The following is a 19,852-nucleotide window of genomic DNA, read 5'->3' as shown; positions in this document are numbered from 1 at the left end:
ATCCTGATGGTATTTCTTCTACCATGAAGAAACACTTGTAATTCTCTTAGCTGTCCTTTTTCTCAGGGTTCATTTTATCCAAAAATAATGTTGTGTCATTGCTGCTTAACAGTTTTTCTTCCAGGCGTGGCATGTACTTTGCACAATGTGTCCATGCCCTCCTGGCATTCTTGTTCTGAGTGCTTTGCTTTCTATGATGGTCTGGTGTCTGTGTTACCACAGGCTTACCATATCTCAGTCTTTTCAAATAGGTCTCCCTTTAACAGTTTTCTAATACTTTTCTGTGATTTTCTACCTTAGTGTTGCTTCCTTGCCTCTTCAGGCATCTCCTGGTTCTGTAGGGACAAGAAGAGCCATGACACAACCTGAACATTCCTTGTACTTCAGTGCCATCAGGCTTTCTTTGTCGTGAATTTTTTTCCTGATATTTGAATTGTATTTCATTTGAATATTTTTTTACTTCTGATTAATCCTATTAAGAGTGAGTACTGCATGCCTTTGTTCTTGTAAAAGCTGAATTGTCTTTGACTCATTTCAGCTGGGTTAATCACTAAGCAGGTCCCTGATCACATTTATGTCTGGGAGAGCTTTTTTCCTTTGGAAACAAGAATCCTCAAATAAGTGAGAATACCCAAAACCATCACAAAAGGCAGCAGATGGACTGCTGGAACTACTTGCCTCAGCAAGTATCCCATCAGGACTGGTGCTCTGTAGGCAGCCCTGTGCTTTTGTCTAAGACACATCAGAAAGTGGGATGCTTTGTGGGATGTCTGTTTTCTTGTCTGCCTCACATGCTGCAAATGCTAGCTTTAATTCCCTTCATTTAAGGCAATTTTAACTTTTTTTTTTCTGTGTTTTCCAGTTTAAAGTTTATAGATTGCGCATGCTTTTAATGTTTTTTTGTTTTTCTATGCAAATAACAGTTTTGTTATTTTCCCATCTGCTTCTTGAAGACAGAATAAATTCTGTAGGTGTGCCCTTGGTTTATGCCTGCCAGTGACCCAGCAGAGCAGTGCCTGGTTTTGTGTCTAGCAGCAATACAGCCCTGGGGAGCAGGGACTGCAGGCTGCTTCTGCACGGAGGGACATGTGGCTCCTGGGAAGGAGGAGATGCTTGAAAGGTTGAACACTCAGCACCCAGGCTAATTGATCTGTTGTTTCTTTAAAATCACCAGAAGTGTGTGAAGTAGTTCACTGATTCTTCCTGTACCTTATAATTTCTGCACAGGAGCTGCTGGCAGTATGTGTGGGTTTGTAGACCCTGAAATAAAAAGTGTTTCTGGTTTGTCTGTTTTCCAGTGGCTCCTTCATTGTGATATGACAGGCAGGGAAAAATTATTTGCTGTGACTTTGCAGAACTACAGTAAATACAAAGTTGACAAAGAGTTTTGCTGGTGGTCTGAAAAATTTTGGAAGATGGCAGTGGCTTTTGCTCCAAAATCATCTGAATCCATCTGTTCCCCTTGTGAATTTTCATTCCTATTCAGTACTGCATGCTTTTGAGAAATGGATTCAGCAAAGTATGGATCTGTTTTGATAGCTGCAACACAAAAACATTTATTTATGTGCAGTAGAATTATTTTCCTTACTTGTTTTTTGCTTTGTAAAAGAAGAGCAAATACAGTGCAGTTTGGCTACAGGGCTCATTTAGTTAAATCCTGAATACAAACTAAAATAGTGTTTCTATTGTATTGAGTTTTCTCCTATATGTTTATATTGTCTCAGGCAAATAGTCCAAGTAGCCTAGGCCCCAAGATCTTGTCTGCAAAGATAACCAAGTTATATGCTATAGAATCTATTGTGTTCCCATTATATTAAGCTTTGTTTCCATTTGTGTCCAAGTAATTACCTACATGTTGACTTTTACTTAATTTCTCCTGCAATGAAAGTGTCTGCTCTGTCGAACATGAATGAAGTTTGACAAATCATTTACACAGCTCTTTACAAGTCCTGTTTTACATGACACAATTGAAGTTTTAGCTGGCTAAGCAGCTGATTATCTGTGTGCTTATGAACAATTTGAATATAAACACAAATGCAAATAGTAAAAGGAAGTCAGTTCCACAACCATAGAAAAAAAAAGCTGCATCTTTTAGTACCCTTTAGTATATTTTAAATATTTTTAATTTTTTTTCCCTAATCTTTCCACAAGGGTTTGGCAGTTCTGTGGCAGCAAGCAGAGTACTGGCCATCAGTCAGCTGCCTGCTTGGGTTGACTTCTTTCCTCCTTCTGTTTGTATTGCATGACTGATAAAATCAGTCAAAAATGCACTATTTAGAATGTTTCTTAGAATTAGATATTTTGTAGTTTGTTGCTAGGAGCATGGGGACTACATAATAAAATGCCACTGTCCTTGTAACTACTGAGATATATTACACAGCCTGATTTTTTTTTCACTTGAAGAATGAGCAACTTCAGTGTGCTACTTTGAGATGGTGAAACGTCCCACCTATTGTCCACCTATTGTCCTGTTCAGATTTTCTGTGAGTGCTGTCCTCTTCTACTGTGAGGTTTTCTTTGAACAAAACTTTTCTTTTTATTCTTCGGTGTAAAAATTACATTTTGCTTTGGTGGATTTAAGAGCCAAGAGGGCATTGGCTTATGCTTTTGTCTAAAATAGTCTGTGAGGTAAAAGGGGGTTTCTCTTCTTCATGCTGTGGTAGGTTTAAAATATTATTTTAATTTGCTTTAAAGTGCATCAGCTAATGTAACTAATATCCATGTTAGCATGTTGAGGAGCTAAGATGAGCTTTACAAGTTAAGAAATCCCTTGATGTGCATATAAATTAGTCCTAGACTGAAAATAGTAGTGAATGCTAGAATACATCTTTTTGTAACTTAGTACAGGTAGTATTCCAGGGAAGTTGAGAGTTTCAAAATCTTCCAGGGACCTGACAGGGTTTGCAAGTGACAAAGACTAATCTTTATCTAGACTAGTGTTAAAACCAGATCAGGAGATCTGGGTCTCAAAGACAAGCCATAAGAATGCATTGGAATTGCCTGCTGGGCAGGGAGTGCTGGATGAACACCTCTGCTTTGGGCAGGTGTTGGAGTTTTGCTGTCCTGTGTCAGGAAGGTGTCTTTGAAGGGTAATGGAGAAGCTTGCAGTAACTGGACTAAGACAGTGGTGAGGAAAAAAGCTTAAATCATGGGCAATCAGGTGCTGTTAATTATGTAATTTGTTTATAGTACTGGACTTGTGATTAGTTATTTTTGCAAGTATTTCTACCCACTCTTTTGAATTTTTGTAGTTAACATACTCAAAATCTCAATATTTTAACAATTAAAAAATATAATCCAAATATATCTTAATATTGCGAAATGTGAAAATTAGTGTGGGAGGGAAGGTGCAAAGGGTTCTTCTGTCTTACTTAAATTGTGTAGTTGGTTAAATTTTTCCTAAAATCACCATAAATACTAATCAGAATTGTCATTAAGAAAAACCACTCCTGGATAACCTTGTTATTCCATGTCCTGCTGTGGACCTACCTTCTGCTGGAGAGGGAGCTGTGCTGCTATGAAGATTTTTCTTATGCTCTGCTGCTTTGGAAAATGGCTTTTGTGTTCTGCAGACCTGGAACTTGTGTCTAACAGGGATTTGTGATTTGTGACTGCATTTGTGACTCACTGCCTGGCTGTGGTGGAATGGCTGAAGAAAGCAAAGCTTATGGGAATGTCATCACTGTGCTTTTAAGACTGGAACTTTAAGCAAGAATTAGGTATTCTTACACTGCTTTATTTTTGCCTTTAGACTACAAATCTATCAGCATATCTTAACTGCAGTGAGCAGGAGTGTAGATATGGCTTTGAAGATGTGGTGTTTCAGGACTGCAGTATGGATGTTATGGTGCACCTGTGTTACCATTTCAGAGAGCCATAGTTAGGAATTTTATGCTGCTCCTTAGCTTGTGTGGTATTATTTAAGAATGCATAAAGAAATCACTAGTGTGAGTGAAGCTAATACTGTGTTACTTAGCTTTTGAATACCATTAGGGTGATGTAACTGCCTTAGATGTGGCATTTTGCACTTGTGCTGAGGTGAAAAGTATGGAGTGGGCAGAGGTAGTTGGAAGGCTTTGTATTCAGTTGTGTGAGAAGAGCAATCCAAGTGCTAGTTACATATATCAAGTTAAAACACCAAAACTGCAGTGGGACACAGCTTAATTTTAATACCAGAACAACAGGGAGACAAAGCTAATTTTACTTTAAATAAATTAGATCACTAAGGTGGCTGCTTGGGAATTTTTTAAAAAAAATTAATCATAGAAATTGGCATATTAAGTTTTTCTGGGTCAGATTTGGGGAATGAAGTTTTAAGCCAGGCATTAGGACATTTATTTGTATTTGGAGAGACTTCCATGGAAATAAAAACCCAAAGCAACTAGGAATACTTAGCTACTTATTTAGACACTGATGGGAGAAGAAAGCCCCTGACTTGTAAAGGAAAACCTTACAGTAGCTTATAGCAGGCTGAAACATGAGTAATTAAAGTGCTAAGTCAATGTGGATCATTCCAACGTGAGCCAGTCTGAATTTGCTTCATTATATGATTGTGCTGCTGCTAGTGATGAACTGAAATCAAGGCCTTTGGTAATTTAATAAATCCATATAAGGAGATGAATATGATTAGATTTATAATCTCAGTCTTGTACTGATTTTTAGCTACTTGCTAAAAATATTTGAAGTATTCAAATTAAGTGTTCTTGAATCATTATTTGAAAGACATCAGTAAACCAGACAATTTTGTTTTGCATGAGACCTACATTTAATTTTGTTTTGGACTCTACATGTTGTTCATTTTTGATGTTACTTATAGCACACTTGATATTTTAAATTTAACAAACTGATGTTTTTTGTAATAACTTATGCTCGGTAAATTCAAAGTCTTTAACAAAGGTCACATAAAAATATAACCTCAGATTCATGAAAGCTTCAGGCTCCTCCTTTCAATTTAAGTGACATGCCAGAGGTCACTTGGAAAAACATCTTTTAGGTAGACAAAGGGGACCTTTCATTCCCATCTCAGACATCAGCTGATGGGGCTCTCCAAACAAATTCTTTGTTTATGTGCATCTCATTTACAGTTATTAAATTACCAAATTAAAGTTAAATACTGTCTTAGGCACTCAGAATATTTGTACAGTCAGGTTCTCCATCAAAGCAGGAATTAATTGTAAGATCTAAAGCAGATCAAAAATAAGAGGGTGGGATTAACACTTGTGATGTTTTAAATGGAACAAATGCTTTTTATTTTTTATGCCTTCAAGTGATAGATCTGTGTACTACAGAATTTCCAAGCTGGAATTGTTTGTCAGGTTCATGTGCATTGAGAAAGCTTTTATTTATCTTTTACCATATGTGTTTTAAAAATAATTTGCTTATTTTGCAACCTCTTGATACTTATGTTAGAGATGACTGAAGATGTTAGTTCTTCTATATAGCAGTATTTTTACATGAACTGTATAGTTATAAACCTGAAGCCCTTTCTCAGAGGAGAAAGCAAGCTTTTCCAGTACTCTGGTAAGAAAATAACTAACTAATAATAGCCTGTAAGTAAAGGGAAAAGAGAAATTCCTCTAATTATTCTCAAGGTGTTTAAATTTGGAGCAGTATTTGATTTTTAGTCTGCCTTGCAAGGGAAAAATTTTGGTTTGAACCTCATTACTTCAAAGTCTTTATCTGAAGGATTTCCTGCTGGCATTGATGCTCTTTCAGAACAGAGGCCACTGGTATAAGGAAGAGGCACTTGTACAGGAGCTGCCAAGCAGGCTCATCCCAGAGCACAATGCACAGCTTGCAGAGACACCTTAATTTTCACATTGTATACATAGTTTTTGTTCTAACATGGAGAATGATGTAATTTTTTTGTTTCTTTTTTTTCCCTATACCTGTATTTCATTTTGCAGAAGTCTAAACCTGATAGAGTAACTTATCTTTCAGATAATGGTAAGGTCTGTAATTGTTTTCTGTAAATAATACTGAACATTGTGATGGCTCACCATATGCCAGCTCTCCAACAGAGAAAAAGACTTCACATTCTCTAAAATTGCCCTCTTAGTAGGTTTTATATTCTTTCTTGTGCTGCCTTCTTGAAAGAAATTATGGGCTGAGGGCTCTTTTAGCCCTGTTAGGACATTTCTCACTCAGGGTAACTCATGAACTCCCTCATCAGTATCAGCAGTTCTGATTTTGAGATGTGCCCTTCCCATAGGAAAAAACACCTCAAGCACAAACGCAGTCTGGGGATTGATTGTGATATTTAATTCAAAGAGAATGACAATTCTTCTACATTATTGTGTCCTTTGACTGTAATGATTAGATATACAATAGCCAATTTATTCTTAGGTAATTACAGGAACTATTGCTTTGAAAATGAATTCCCTTAAATATGACCTTCCATGTTTTGATTGATGGTCTACAAATATTTAAACATTATCCTGTGAAGCCCTGTCCTACTAGGTTTCAGAAGTTATATTTCTGCCTTTTTACTTACCTTCTTTATTTTTAATGGGATATAGGTTAAATACACTGGTCAGTTAAGACCTCATTGAAGAGGTGGGACCTTCTGAGATTCAGAGTTGTATGCACACTACATGCAATCATAAAGCCATTAGAATCTACAAAAAAGTTTTGATATAAATATTGCAGATGTCCCTAAGGCTTTGATATCTCTGACAGATGCTCTGAGGACTCAGTGGTTTGAGTTATTTCATTCTATGTTATTTTTCTCACGTCTAGATCTGTTCTCATTGAACTTGTTTTAATCAGTTGTCTTGAAGGTAGAAAAGCAAGGACCTTGAACTGGTTTGTCCTGATGATTACACACTCATCCATGTGTTGATGACTTACAATTTGAAGTCTTTGGGGGCTTTTCTCAGTGAGCAGCTAGTTGTTTTGACAGTGATAATGCTATGAGATCATTACATTTAATTAGCATAATTTGACTTAAAACAGGACTTTATGCTCAAGAATGAGAAGAAAAGCAATCAATAGACAAAATAAGTTTTGATCTTCATTTATTAGCTGGTGTTTCTTTCTAGAAAAGCATTAGGTGTATGACCTTTGATTTTTTTGGGGTTTTTTAAAGATAGATATAGATAAAGTTGTTTAACCTTTCTTCTGCATGATTTGGCAAGCCACATAAGGTTAGAAATTCTGCATGCCAAATTTGTCCTTCAGATGATGCTTAGCATCCTCGCAGAGTAGGTTCAGAGTGGAGGTTGGTGTGGTTGAAAGCTACTTGGATCTCTGAAGTTATTGGAGAATCTGGGAAAGAGACCTGTGATGATCTTTTGGAGACTAGTTGAGTAATCTAGCATCTTTTGTGTTTTGGGTTCAGCTGCAGAAAGGAAATGTTGGCATGGTTGATCATTACTAGCAGTCAGTGGCACTGTGCAGTTGCCCACTCCATGATACAGAAATGTGTCATTCAAGAAAACATGAGAATATAAAAGAAAGGTAGCAGTTTCTCTATATTATTGCATACTTAGAGGCAAAAAGCAGATATCCATAGTGTTAGATGTATGCACTGTTTTTTTAAAGGTTAAATAATCCTGAGATATCCTACTATTCAGGCATATAATTAAGTGAATACAGAATTCAGTACAGATGTAAAGAAATGTACATTTATTTAAGAAATCAATACAGTTTTATTATCTAATGAAGTCATGAAACCAATAAGAGGGAGGTATTTTAAAGTACATGGTTCTAGAAGACACAGTCATTTAATTCCTAGTATTTTCCCATTCCTGCTCTGAGAGGCATTGCAGCAAGATTATTACCAATCCCTTCTTCAAATTTTGCATAACATTAATTCCATATGTTAAAGAACACTGTGCTGCTAAAGATAACATATTGCAGATGAAGTTGTGTTAGACTGCTGGTTCATTCCATGTGAAGTTAGTATGGAATCATGAAAGCTCTTAAAAGAATGAAGAAACACCCCCAACCCCAAAAAAACCCTGGAGTGCATGATATTGTGCTGTGACTTAAAATATAAAATGCAGAAGAGCATCTTAATTGAGGCTGGGAGCAGTAAAATATATTTATATGCTAAAAGGCAGCTTCCTAAGCAAGTAGAAGAATTTATGTGAGAAAGGAAATATGTACACCTTATCTACCAACTCAATCACTGCAGAATCATCCCTTTGAGTCCCTCCAAGAAGCACACACAAATGAATTCTGTTTCTTATTTTGACTGAAGTATCCATTCAAAATTTCTTCATCAACATTTGCTCTAAAGTGAGCCAGATTATTTTTCCCCTGTTATCTGCACTTGCCCACTGTGTTCCTCCCTCATGTACAAATCTGATTGCATCTTCTGTCTCTTCATATCTGTCAGCATTGTAAACCTTGCCCACTCATTCCTTATCTCCTGTAAATGCTCCATTCTTCTTCCTGTGGTGTTCCTGTGCTATAAATACCCTTCATCACGAACATTTGTAGCTGCTGCACTCATCTTTTTCAACCTCCTTAGCCATTTCTTGCCACCACAGCCATAAGGAGTTGAGGAGATGATGGATTTGGTTGGCAATTGCATTACTCTAATGATAAATGTTACTTGTGCAGATGCACTTAGAAATGTTTTTATCTTGCCATACTTGCCTTCTCTTCCCCCATGGTACACTCCTTGTGTTCTTAGCCCATAAGCTCTCCATTCAGGGAAGCAGTCTTGTCTCTATGTTTTTATATGGAACAGTGTGTTCTAACCCTATCTGAGAGTAATGTAATGTAAACTCTGTATAAGAATACTTCATTATTATGTAAGATGCTTTGGCTGGTATAGAGGGGATGGATCCTCAGTGTTTGCTGTGAATTGTGTCTGATGGCAGTGTTGGAGCTAGAATATGAAAAACTGGAGTTTTAGTAAGTTTTGAAGTCTGTCACAAATGCTCCATGGCTGTAATGCTGTAGGAGATAAAAATAAGGACCTAGCATGAAAATGTATCTCAAAAAGGCTTTAATACCATAATGTAGATACATATTTGGAACACACTTATCCTAGCATTTCTTTGTGAAGGTACAAAAAGTACTTACTAATGTGCAAAGAAAAAGAAAGTGATTTTAACTGGAAGGCAGTACAGTAGTCCTCAAAAGGGAAACATGACTTGGGTCTCCCTGACAGATGACACTCTCCACAGTCACTGGAAAAATGTGCATTTTGAATTTCGAATGAACTTAACAGTGCTGCATCAATAAATCACAAATGTATCCTGGTACTTATTGGTCATGATTGTGGTTTATTGAGGAGCTGTGTGCAGTACAGCTGTCTCTGAGGTGAGAGGAAAGCAGTGCTTCAAGAGCACCATCAGTGCCAAGTGTCCTCTACAGCTTTTTGCTTACAAAGAGAGAGAAGGCACTATTATAATCAGTCTGCCCTGAGGAATGCTGCAGGAAAAAGATGACTAATGGGTTTTTTTTAAACAGGAAAGCAAACTGCAAAGGAAGAGGGATTACTACAGGGATTTAAACACAGACTGTAATAAAATATCGATTTCAACCCCTTTTCCTCTCTGCCAAACTAATGAATGTTTTCATTGTACTTTGTGAGAATGAGTCTTACAGGGCAGAACTCAGGTCAGTGATGAACATGTCCTCCTCTTCTAGAGAGCCAGTCTAGTTCTGTGGGTAAAGCAAGACTGAAATGGTTCTGGTCTCAGCATTGGAAAGGTCCAGTGAAACCTGCTGTGAGCACTTCAGACATGGAAAACGCCAGACTGACCCACAGGGTCAGGTGAACTGAAGTGAATATGACTTAATCAGGAGCGATATTTTCAGGTACCTGTGGGATACATAGCTTTGTGTTCAAAAATGGAAAACACAGCTATTCACCATGCTTGTTTTCCTCATTCATACATAATAATTTATGTATTCTTTTCATTTTTAGTAGAAAGTGGCTGCTTTTTGAGCCAGTCACAACAATGCCACCATGTAATGAAGCTATTTGAGAAAATGAACAGTATGAAGCAGACTACTGGTTTAAAACATGTTCTCTGAGCACATTCTCTCTGGGCAGATCTTAACAGGTTAACACACAGCTTAAATATATATACAGTCTCTTTGGTATACAAAAATAGTCTTAAGGAAAGACAAAAAAAAAAGGAATCCTTGATATGATTCAAGACTACGTACTCTCAATGAAGTAAGGAAAGATGAGGCTGACAGAGGGCTTAAACTGGGGTTGTGATTCATGACACCACAATGGAGTAAGTACATGCAGACCACATGTTTGCTCTTGGCATGTGTTAGCAGCTAATGGTATGCAGGATTTTATCTCTGCTAGTTACCCCCTAAGTGTGGTTACATTTCGGTCTCATACTTGTGCCTGTTCTAGCATTGCCAAAACCTCCTTGACTGAAAGAGGGACAAATCTTGGCTCTAAACTCCGAAAGACTTAGGGCAAAATTTGTGAATTAGCAGCTGTCTTGAATATTTGATTGTTGTGTCTGTCCAAGGGCAAGAGGGAGGAGGCAAAAAAAGGCTCTGCCCCAGTTGCACATACACCTACCCTCTACAAGTATGGCCAATTGGTCAAGTTAGGCATTTCTGGTATTTTGTAATGACTTAAATGACTTGCAATGACTAAAAATCCACACCTCTGCGAACCATCTGCTCCTTCAGGCTGTTTTGCAAGATACTGATGTCCCCATCTCAGAGGAGAAGTTAAAAAAAAAAACCCAACCAAAAAACAGAAAGGAAAGAAAAGTAGAGGGGAACAAACTCTCCCAGTTATCCTCCAATTGACTAACTTTTGTGGGTGCTGTGCCAGAAATGCACAGAAAGTAGTTAGGGCATGGTTGTATTTTGTGTGTGTTTGTTTTAAAACTCTGATTATCTCATGCAGTTATTCTTTCTTGGACACTCAGTATGTGCATACTATTGTCAGGAGTGTAATGGAGAGGTAATTTTAGCTGCTCTGGTGCCAATCTGTATGCATGGCAGCAGGCCAGGCATGAGCCAACCTGTGCCATCGCTAGACAGCCTCTCATTAGCTTCTTTAAAGATATTTCAGTGGTCTGACACTGCAGGTTAATTGGCAAAATAAAATCATTTCTACTTTGTGACATGGCTTAATAATAAAAGCCAGCTATAAGAAAGGTAAGATTTTCACTTTAATGATCATGCTCCTGGTTTGAATTCTAACTGTACATTTGTATTTTAAAATGTTGTGTTATTTATTTTAATATAAACATTTATTATAAAAGTGGCAAGTCAGAACAGAAAACACTACATGTCAGCACTCTGGGATAGATTTTGCCACACAGCAAAAGATGAAATTTTTGTTGATTGACCTATTTCTCTTTTGCCTGTTACTGGGACTGTGGAAGATTCAATTTTATTCTATCATTCAGCTGCCTGCTAGTAGGTTTGTTGAAACCTTAGTTCATGGAATGGTTACAGGATTAAGTCTGTTCTGTTCAGCTACTTTTCAACTGATGTTTGCTGAAATGTGCCCTATTATAAGATGATTCGATCTTTCTGATGAGGATTCTGCTCCTTGAACCTGCTGTGTGTCTAAAACTTTGTCTTCTGTCAGGAATTTACATGCTTGTATGTGAACAGATAGTGTGCTATTAGCTTCAAAGGTTGGGGGGGAAAAAAAAACCATAACTGAGTTGGAAAGGGTCCATAGTGGTTGCTGTAACTGTGGCAGCATCCAGAGTTTTTCAGAGCCTGGCCCTGGCTGCAGAACTGTGGCCATACCTGTGCTGGACCACTCATGCTCTGGAAACAACACAATGGCTACACTGATAATTCTGTTGCGCTGCTAATAGTAGCAATATCTTTATTGCCCCTGAAGTTTTACATTTTCTAGGACAGTAAATAAAAATAATGATTCTACAATGGCCTTTACTTTACCCATCACAGGCTTTAAACATTTGGCTTGGTAACCAGGAGTTTCATATAAATAGAGATTAGGGGCATTATGTGTCTGAAAATGTTCTTACAGTCCTGTATGTGTCTCTTAATCCACAAATATATCTGCTTAGATTTATCCCATTTAACTCTATCAGCCTGAGTGCATTTCCATCAGTATTTAAATTTCCCTGTGCTGTTGTGTACTTCCTTGTCTATCTTGCCATATTACTTAAAAAAAAAAAAATAGCCTTTTTGTTTCTTTGCATAAATATAAGAGTGATGATAAGAAGGAAATACAACAGAAATTTTTGTTTTTCCCTTTCTTTGCATAAATATAAGAGTGATGATAAGAAGGAAATACAACAGAAATTTTTGTTTTTCCTTGTCTACTTTTTAAAAATTATTTTTCTCAGCCAACATGCCTATGTATTCTTAAAATTTCCTATGAACTTTTTAAAGCACTCCACTTTTCTCCACTGATACTCTCCCTGGTTAGTTGTGTGCTTCCTGTTTTCAAACTTTGTCATATCCATGTTATTTCCTTTTTCATTCAAGATGAAATGTTAATGTGATTGATGACTTGTGTTTGTGTAAGGGGATTTATGTGCTACTGGAGATATATTAGTACCTGTTCTAATGTTTATCGTGTGTGGATTGCAGTGAGTAACAGCAATTTAAAAAATTGAACAGCTGAGTGACTCTACTCTTGAACAGACTAAAAAACCATCCAAACCACAGCCTTCTTTCCCTGTTTATTCCTTGTAGAAGGTAAGTGATTTGGTGTCATTAATACACAAAGATGAGTGATAACTGATATTTTAATCTCACATTAAATGGCAGCAGAAGTCAGTAACCAAATGGGTGAAAATTATCTGAATTGATACAACTACCTGAATCTGTGCAGTAAAAGTGGGATTCACTTGATCTCATCTGGCTGTCTTCAGTGTAGGCGTCCACATTCTGTCTGGTTATACTTATATAAACTTTATTGCTGGTGGGGAGATGCTGGCACGTGGGGGATTCAGCCTGTTTGGGCTTAGATTAACCAAGTAATGAGCTGAAATCTCAACATAGGCAATTTCCCTGCCTGTGGTAAAAGGAGCATGGTAACTCAGATGAAGACACCAATAGGCAGACTTTGTTTAATCTGTCTAAAAGTTAATGGTTGAGAATTGTCATTGTGCCTATTCAGTCTGTGGAACAAGGAGAATTGTAGGAAAGCCATTTTTTCCCTCTTAAAAATAATGGTGATATCATCAATGATCTTGACAGAATGCTAGGGATTTATACACCTTCAAATGCTGGGTTTAGTAGCTTTTGCAACAGTTCCAGCTAGATTTTTAAGAGGACTGTTGGACATACACAAGCTTAACATAAAATAATTTAATTTACACTTCTTCTGGATGTGGCCTTTTCTTTATCTAGTTCCCTTGTGTGCTTTCTCAAGGATATTAACAGAGGGATGAAATAATTGTAATAATTATCTTAGAGGGATAAAGTCTGAATATTTCATCACTTTCAATCATTTTTCCTAATGGTATTTCTAAGTAAAAATAAACCAGGGCAATGTTAAGTCTTGCCCTTTTTTTTATTCTTGTTGGAGGAATGGTTTGCTGACTCATTTTGATGGGAAGTTTTTCCAACGTTAACGTAGCAATTTGTGGGTGTTGCATATTTAAAAAGTAAAAAAAGCAAGTTCTTTTCCCTAGTCTTCTATATAATAAGCATGAAGAGTAACTAATCAAAACTCTGAAGAAGATCCAATTTTTAAATGTATGTTTTACTTCTTGTTTCCATGATGTTATTATACTGCCTTATTCACAATGGGCAAAAGCTGAATTTTTAATGTAAAAAAATAGATGCTGCAGATTCTCTAAATACACTTTGTAGTCTCTTAAAGTCAGGTTAAATTGTACTCAAGATACCATATTTTCAAGTGTATAGACATCTCCAAAACATGGTTGTAAATGTAAGGTGTTGGGTGCAACTTGCAGATCTGCCATTTCCTCAGCTTTTCTTGTCATTGCTTAGGTGCTTGTTTGAGTAGAAGCAGCAGTGCAGCCATGGGGAGAGGGTGCTAATGTCCTTGCTGTTCTGTCCTTTTGGGTAGAAAGCAACTGTTATTTTCCAGTGCATATTCTGGGGTATCCTGTAGACACTGCACAGAAAAGCATTCATCAATCTTCCCTAAAATATACCAAATGCTCTTGTTGTCCTTCTCCCTAACAACCTCACATCAGCTCATTTGAACACATTTGCTGCATTTAGTGTTTTCCCTTGCAAGTTTTAGTCCTCATCTTTTTCAGTTTGGTTTTCTTCCTACACTCTCCTGAGTGTTCTCACCCTTCTTTGTCTACTGTCTTCAGCTGTCTATTTTTGCCTTGGCAACATACCTTTTCTCTGTCAATGTTCCTTCTCTTTCTTCCAGAAATTTTGCTGTATTTTTCTATTGCTTCACTTTTTTCTGCTCTCGGTGATTTCTGCCCATTTTCCCAACTTTTCCTTCATGTTAACATTTCTTTTCCTTCTAATTAACATTTGAAGCTATACTGGTGATTCTCATAACTTAGGAAAATCACACTATTTAGAATAAATTTGTTATATGGTCTCTTCTTATGATGCTTATTCATAATTTCTCATTATGAGTGTTAAATACCAGGAGCAAATAAAGATGATGTAAATGTAGTCACATTCCACGTTTGCCAAAGGTGGTTCAAGTAGTAGTGGCACTTAAAAATATATAACATTGAAGCGTGTTTCCTTCCTTGTATGGGAGCCAGGATGATCATTGGTGAGGTTTGTCTGGGCTAGATTTGCCAGTCCTGTTGAAACTTGATTAATCTGATTTTCAAGCATGTATCATCTGTGATTGTAAACTTAGATACTTTAGGGAATGGTGAATAGGATAGTGAAACTGGAGGAGAATTCAGATTGAACAACTTATCATGCTCTTTCATCAGGTTTTTTATTTTATTCAACAAGGTTTTCAGTTTGTTCACCTGTGTTTATATAAAGGGAAATGCTCTAAGGTTGAACCCTTGCTCTGAGTCCTCAGCAAAATCTAAAATAGGAGGTAGAGTGTTATCTGCCAATCTGTCTTCCCATTTTCTTTTTCCTTTTGATGCCTTTGTGATTATCTGCACCGATCAGTTTCCAAAACAGTTTCTTTTAGTTCAATAGGGTTTTATTTTTATGAAAGACGTAACTGCCACTGTAGGCAGCCTGTACAGCATTGTATATTGTTTAAATGTTGCTCTAAAAACTGGCAAACTTAGGACTGTGTTGTTGAAGACCTGTCTTGCCAACATCCCTCTGGCTGTCCTGGATGGCTCCAGCTCCTGCCAGGGGGCTCAGAGACCTTGGCACAGAGCCCAAGACTCCTGTGACTTTGATTTTGACCCATGGAACAAATTACCACCTCTATATGAAGAATTGCAAGTCAGGAGGGTTTAAGTAGAATAGTAGTTAGTTTATCACAGGGTGAAAAGTAGAATTTTAAGGTTTTTAGAATGGAGGTTTAGGGTTCCGAGATGGAGCAATTTGGGCATGTTTTGTGCTTCTTTCTCCTTCTTCTGGCCTCCATGTTCTGTGTGATGCTGGCACTTTTGGATTGGTTTAAGGTAGGAGCATACTGTCTAACATAGGTGATAGGTATTGGGACATTATTGTAAATGTACATGTAGTTTTTAGGGTAAAAAAAACAATGCCTCTGAGGGTGCTCAGTGTGCCTTGGACTGACCTGATGAACAGATCTCAGAATGTTATAGATAACAGGAAAATAAACAAGCTTGAAAACTACACCTGAACAATTCTGACTCTTCTTCGACTGCTGGGCTGGGAAAAGAGACTTTTAACACATCTCAGGGTCACTCTGAGCAGCAGAGATTCCCAGAAAAGATGGGCACGTGTAGAAGTCCTGAGTGCCTGGTTTGGAGATGTCAGCCATCAGTTTGGGCACATGGCAGCGCTCCATGGGCTGGGACAAGGAGTGCAGGGAGGAGAAGGCTGGGGACAGGCTGGCTGATGTCCTGCACCCCAGCAGCATCCTGCAATCAAAGCTGTGCCATGCAGGTCCTGGAGAGGATGGGAGGTACCAGAGTGACATCACCACATGCTTGCAGAGCACACGGTGATTTCTCGCCACCTACATCGCTGTGTCTTCACCACAGAAGAAACTATTTGTAGCCAGCTTTTAGGCAAGACAATAGCAGGTTTCTCATATGATTGCTGAATAAGTGATGGGGAAGTCAGATGGAGAAGAGGAGAGGGTGTGAAAAGAAAAAACGTAGAGCTAAAAAAAACCAGCCTTGAAAGTCTTATTGTTTAAGAGGTAGTTTTGCAGGCCAGCCAAGAACACTTGTAATTTTACATCAGCAATGGCTGATTATGAGACAGTGTAGATGAGATATTAATGAACAAGGAAAAAATAGGCAAGCAGCATAGATCTAAATAGCTTTACTAATTGCAGGATCAGATCTCATCAGGTCTGGACAAACCTCTGCTTTATCTAAATACCTCCCTTATTGGGATTGCTTTCAACTCTGTTCTTTCCTATAAAAATATTTTGTCCTTAGTAGCCAGAATTTTCTTCTGATCAGATTTAAAAAAATCTCACATCTTGCAGAAAAAATTATAGATATTTCTCCAGATTCCACTTCAGTCATTTATTGTTGTTGCATATGTATAATGTTTGGGGTTTTTTTTTTAAATCATCCAATTTCTTTGAAGAACAGAGCAAAAACAAAGCAAGGGGATATTTTGACATGTATTTGCATGCATGTTGTATATATTATCTATAACATTAAAAATATTCCTAATAGACGTTCTTCAGGGCTAGAAGGCTCTCATAGCATTCCCTTACTTGGAAGCACCTCATATTTTCTCTTTGCTTTTTTGTGAATGTAGTATGTCCTTTCCAATATTTCCAATTACAGATATTCAGTACATCTATGTATTATGTGGTAATTACAGTCAGACTTCACAAAGGCAGGCATCTGAAGAATTAAAGGTATTTCCGTTCCTTACAAACGGGAAGTGTCAGCTGGCTGAGGGCCAAGTTATCAGTGTTGGGTTTTTGTTTAAGGAAATACTTTCCTGTGTTACTGCTATGTCCATTGCACTCCAGAGAAGCCCAGTAGAAAAATCCCCCAGTATGTTCATGTTGCTATGTAAATCCAGAGCATTGGCAATTAAAGAGTGAAAATGGTATATGTGAGAAAAACACTTGAAATATAATTAGATGGTCCCTCCTTTTGTGGGCACTGTGTGCGTATTTAAAATTTGTCATCGTTACAATTTCATCTCGTTACAATTTTATCTCCAGTAATAATTCTGAAATTTAATTTTTCTGTGTTACAGCTTTACTGATGATACTGTTTCCAAAAGATTAAACTTGATCAAGATGTAATTTAAGAATAGGTAGATCAATTTATTTAACTAAAAACATCTAAGGTAATAAAATGATGCTGTGTTAACAGAGAATTGTCTTTGTTCCCAGGCGTGATCATTGCAGCTTGATCTGTTACTGGGGGTGTGTGTTACAGCAGACAGTGATTTCCTCCTGTGCAGTGTCTCAGGGTTTTCTTGCTGTCAGTGGTGGTGGTGGCAGCAGGAGGGCACATCCCTGTGCCAGAGGCAGGGATGGCTGCAGTCACTGCTCGTGCATCTCCAGTGGCTGGGAAGTGGTGGTGTTTCACATAAAGTTTCTTCTGCCAGTTGAGGCAGAAGGTATCTCTGCTATCTCTGGCAAAGAGATATCTGGCACTGGTGCCACAGATCCAAAGCCTTCTCCTTGCAGTAATTGGTGTTGGTCTGACAGGCTGGAGCAGGATTTCAGAGCTTGCATTGGCCCTTCAGTTGTCTTTTGAACAAGAAACAAACTGCAAAGAGCATACTTGAAGGGTGGCTGACTGCTCAGATAGAGAATTTCAATTTTTGTTTAATATTAAATTTGCTGTGAGACAAATCCTTCCTATTTCATTCAAGGGTGTCTGGTTTGAGCCTGTACTGCTGAGTGGCATGGTCAGCCTTATTTACACAGGAGTTGTACTGTGTCCAAATGTAGGACCTAGAGATAAAGCCAGGAGTATATGATGTTATTTGGTGAGTGTGGCATGGTACAGCTGGCGTCAGCATCTTCGTTTTGGCACTTTTAATGACTGCTGAGGATGCTTCTCTTGCTCTTACTCCTTCATGCAAAACACTTTTTGTTTCCCTATTCTGCCCTTTGTCTCTATTATAAACAATATGGAACATCTTATATGAAGTTTTACAGGGACAGCTCTGTAACCTGTCCAATGTTCCTCAAGACTTAAAATTCAGGTAAGCTGATCACCATGTGGGCCCATGTCCCAGTGGGGCACAAATCACTGCTAAAGTGGAAAGATTTTTGGCTTCCTTTGTGCTTGGGATGATGTGCTTTTTTGATGGAGCTTTTTCTGAGAATTGTGTGTACTCTTATGAACCCAGGAAAAGGTGAAACAAGTCCTTCCCATGTCCTAGAGGAACAGGGCTGAGAATGTCTTAGCATCTGAAAATTCAAGGAGTATAAGAGCCTGAAGATCTGCTGGATAAGAAATGTCAAAAACCTTACAAGAATATTTGAAAAAATCAGTTGTGTAGATACTATGATAATAACCACAATATAAAAACATATTGAAAAGCATACAGCAAATGTATTAAATATCTCAATTTAAAAGTATTTCTACTGTAAGGATTTCTATCTGTAAATTTGTAAGGAAAAGTAAAAATATAAGGCTTTTTAGAACAGTGAATGGTTCTGAAAAATAAGACTAAGAAGAAATTTTAACCTGAAGTTTAAGGTTATAACATGTATTCAATAACTGTGACCTCATTTAATCCTTTTGGGTAAATCATGTAGCTTCATCTCCTAGGAGAGGGAGGAATCAGTGTGTGCAAGATTTTATGAGTCACTGCTTTAGTCTTTATAAGGTAACATATGCTTGATTCAGTTTGGATGAATAGAAACCTGTTTTTCCTTTAAAACTGGAATTGTCAATCTGCTACATTAGAGCAATTTTTTTTTCCTTCAATTTTGAAAATAAAGTGCATAACAAATGATGGGAAAATATTAGCAGTTGAAAATTTGAACAGCACTTAAGACATTCAGGCAAATTATAGACCTGAAAGAAAATGCTATTATCAGAAGGATCCTAACACAGTAATAATTGTACTCAAGAATATAAAGGGAATAAAGTAGAAATATTTTGGATTAGAAATCAGAAATCATTCACTCTGTCCATTGAGTTAAGATAGTGAAAATATTACAAATTATGTAGTTTGAGGGTATATAACACTCATTATTTTGCTGGAACTTGAAGTTTTTTCAGCTTCAGCAGAAAAGCTGTCCATGTATAAATTTTTAATTCACTCTGTCTCTAGCTACCTTGTGTTCAGCTATTTCCATATGGAAATATGGTTTTTTGCCTAGCAATAGGAAGCAATTGGCAGCTGATTTTAAAAGGACAAAGGATATGCTTTAAGATACTTAGAATATTTTGGCTTGGGCTGTTTGTTCTTTTCCCCCTAAAATTAATAAACTTGTAGGAATAAGCTTTCTGTTTTCTGGCAGCTCTAGAAAATGTTCTCAACTCTGTCCCTGTCCCCTCCAAACAAAACTGTTCTCATAAACATTAAATACTTCTAAATAATAAAGTTCAGTATGACAATAATTAGGAAATAACAAGCACAGATATATTTGGGGTGAATAGTGCTTTCTTTGGTGTGCTTCCTGGTAATCTGACAAGTAGTTATGCAAAACGAAGAATTGTTTTTTTCTTTGCAGAATGGCTTTTTGTAAAACGATGGATTTTCAAAGAAACTTTGGTCAGAGTTGTTTATTGGCCTGAGATGCGAGGAGGGAGGGAAAAGCAACGTGGTGCTGGGCATACATCTGGTACAGCAAATGCTGCCAGACCCAGCAGAACTATGAGAATGAGGAATTCCTCTTATTGTCACCTTTGTGTTTCAGTAA

At 37.4% G+C, this 19,852-nt stretch overlaps 1 protein-coding gene across 4 annotated transcripts in view; it reads left to right on the top strand.

Annotated features, from left to right (window-relative positions):
* SRPK2 (SRSF protein kinase 2) overlaps nucleotides 1-19,852 on the top strand; it is a 129,599-nt gene that overhangs the window by 17,076 nt on the left and 92,671 nt on the right. The window lies entirely within an intron of this gene.

This window comes from Molothrus ater, chromosome 5 (genome assembly GCF_012460135.2).
Source record: "Molothrus ater isolate BHLD 08-10-18 breed brown headed cowbird chromosome 5, BPBGC_Mater_1.1, whole genome shotgun sequence".
NCBI lineage: Eukaryota > Metazoa > Chordata > Aves > Passeriformes > Icteridae > Molothrus > Molothrus ater.
The sequence above is the reverse complement of the archived record's forward strand: the minus strand, read 5'-3'. Positions and strand labels throughout refer to the sequence as shown.